The sequence below is a fragment of the Arachis ipaensis genome, chromosome B06 (assembly GCF_000816755.2).
Source record: "Arachis ipaensis cultivar K30076 chromosome B06, Araip1.1, whole genome shotgun sequence".
NCBI lineage: Eukaryota > Viridiplantae > Streptophyta > Magnoliopsida > Fabales > Fabaceae > Arachis > Arachis ipaensis.
In genome coordinates this window covers 8,751,474-8,754,888 of record NC_029790.2, presented here as the reverse complement: position 1 = coordinate 8,754,888, position 3,415 = coordinate 8,751,474, and positions in this window count along the sequence as shown.

Genomic DNA, 3,415 nt, shown 5'->3' with positions numbered 1-3,415 from the left:
AGCATTTGAGGATTTGTTTTTCTTTGCTTCATGGATTCGGACAAAGCATGAGGAACTCTTATGGAATTAGGCTTGGTTGCAATAATCAATAAGTTTCTTGGCCCAAAATAACATTTGCTTTCCTGATAAAATTTGAAGTATGCATGAAGCAAATGGGAAAACATGTAACACACTTGGGCTTAGAGCAATCAAAATTATTTGGGCCCAAGTAACATAAAGAATCAAGTCAGCCATATTCATCATATATTTTTAAGACCAAAGGCTGATAGTAATTGGTCTTGCACCAGAAATTTGTTTTCGGCCCAATATTAAAACCTGTAACAAAATTATTTAATCAATATATATATTGAATGAAAAATTCAGATTAATAATTTTGCAATTAATTTATTTTAATAATGTTTAGTCATCACAAATATTAATTTAGAGTTTTCCAAACTCATCAAAGTGAAAATAGAATAAAAACAAGGGAATTATATAAAATTAAGTATGTTTATTTTTTCTGAATTAATGATATGAGAAAATTGTAAAGGGGATTGAGACAAGGTGATCCTCTGCTCCCCTTTTTATTTGTTTTTGTTGTTGATGTCCTGCACAGGATGATTGGAGAAGCTGTTAGGAATGGTCGTATATCTTCGTTGTTGGTTGGGAGAGATCATATCGAGCTGTCGCATCTTCAGTTTGCAGATGATACGGTTTTGTTCTGTCCACCTGAGGAAGAAACCATTAAAAATTACAAGAGGCTGCTACGGTGCTTTGAGTTGATGTCGGGCTTAAGTATTAATTTTGATAAATCTAGCTTGATTCCTATTAACTGTAATGAGCTGTGGGTACGACGTATGTGCAGGGTGTTGGGATGTAAGGAAGCAACTCTTCCAGTAAAATACCTGGGAATCTCGCTTTGAGCAAATCCCAAGTTGGTTAAGACTTGGAAACCAATTATAGACAAAGTGGAGGAAAAGCTTAGTCTCTGAAAAGCGAAGGTCCTCAACAAAGCCGGTAAGTTGGTGCTTATCAAATCTGTGCTGAATAGCCTCCCGGTGTATTATCTGAGCCTATATAAGATGCCTAAGGCTGTAGCGGAGAAGTTGATCTCCTTGCAAAGAAGATTTCTATGGAGTAAGGAGGATGGGAGGAATGGTATGGCTATGGTCAAGTGGGAGGTGGTGTAGGCTCCTAAAAGGTTAGGAGGCCTAGGAATTGGAGATGTTATGATTCGAAACACAGCTCTTCTGTTTAGGTGGTGATGGCGCTTCTCTAAGGAGGAATGTCCGTTATGGAAGAAGGTGGTTTGTTCCTGTAATAATCTGAATCCAGCTGTGCCTTTGTTCACCCAAGAATTACCCGTGTGGGGGCCATGGAGGGATATTTATCAGTTACAGTTCACGACTCAAGAACTGAGGCAGAAGATAATTAATGAGTTGTCTATGGAGGTCGGAGACGGAAAAGATACTCGCTTCTGGGAGGATGTCTGGCTACTTGGAGGTTTGTTGAAAGATTGTTTTCCTAGACTCTACTCTGTTTCAAACCAAGTAGGATCAGTGATAGGGGATTGTGGGTTTTGGGATGGATTAGAGTGGATATGAAACTTCCAATGGCGACGACAACTGTTCCAATGGGAGTTGGATCTAGTGAACCAGCTACTTGATGCGTTAAGGCTGGTTAGACTTGCATATGACAGACAGGACAAAGTTGTGTGGAAATATGATAAACAAAGTGTTTTTTCAACTAACTCATTTGTGCAGGTAATGCAGGCGGACATGGTCCCGGAGGAGATCACAAGCTATAGCTTTACAAGTACTATCTGGAAAGGACTTGTTCCACCAAGAGTGGAGGTGTTTGTTTAGTTTGCATTGACTGGCAGAATCAGTACAAAGGAGAGACTGAGTCGACTTGGAGTCATTAACCAACAAGATACTTTATGTGTATTATGCAATAATTGTGTTGAGTCTGGTCACCACTTGCTTCTAGGCTGTAGTTTTTCTTGGCAGGTTTGATGTGCATGGCTATCATATGCTGGTAGACTATGGTCTTGCCCAGGTTCGTTGAAGGAGCATTTCCTAAGTTGGACTGAGGTTTCAGCTAGAAAAGCGGAACCTAAGGCATGGATGGTGGGCTTTTGCACGATCATCTGAAATTTGTGGTTGAAAAGAAATAGAAGACTATTTCAGAATAAAGGAAAAGGAGTGGAGGAGATTATCAACATGTACTCTCTGAACTACAACGAGTGGATAGGTGCGAATCCCTTTGATTGTTGATGGCAATATCAGAGATACCATGGGATATAATTTACTGCTTCTTTGATGTTTGTCTTTTATTTATTTCGTATTGACCATGCTCTACTTCATGTGTTAATCTTTACTTTAAAAAAAAAAAGATATTGTTAGAAAGAGTGACGTGCGACAATGAGTAGCTACACGCGCTCCCGTGTGAAGGGTTTAAATAAAGAGAGAGCGGCATTTGTGGAAAACTGGAAATGCAGCATCAAGCAGCTGCTGAGGCAGTTTAGCCCAAAATTGATTATGAGAATAATGATGATGATAGCTATCTGCATCTTGTTGACCAAAACTCTTCTATATGTGCTAACAACAAAGCAATAATAATAATAATAATCATAATTGTTTTTCAGAGGACCATAATAAGTTTCACCAAAGTTCGTTTCAGTTCAGTTATTTTGAAGCAACTAAATCAATATTATTTCATCTTTTGATTCATATGTAATTAAGTTACGTTTACATTCCTGAAGAAAAATCTTAGATTTCACTTATGTATATCATATAATTCAATAAAGTAGTATACGATCGACTTATATATATGTATATACTAATAATGTATTAATTTAAACATTAATTTAATGTATGTTTTATTAATTTTTGGTGGTTAGCTACGAAATATGGACACTAAAATTAGAAATGTGCTAGGTTATTTGATCGGAATTTTTCGTAATTCGGCTCATTTTAAATTTCGCTCATTTTATTAAAAGCTTAAATTTGAATTTTTATAAAGGGACCACTTTATATAGGTAAGATTAGTTAATATTATAATTTTTTTATAAGTATGATTATGATATGTAACTAATAATTAACATAAAAATAAATTATGATTTACAAAAATATGAATCATAAATTTTAGAATGTATCTAATGTCAATTTAGATTTTTTATACTTGTTATTTTAAATTTTAATTCACAAAACATGTTTTTTTATTAGCTGGTGAGCTTGTCAAGTTTTTAAACAAGCCGAACTTGAGTCTGAAAAAATAAATTATGAAAATGGGTTTAGGTGTAGACTAAAATTTGATTCAATTTGATCTATTTTTATTTTTAATGGGCGCTGATATAGACATGAAATATGACACGATACGAAAACAGGACACATAAACACATAAAATTTCAATTTTATAAGATATAAGGACATTG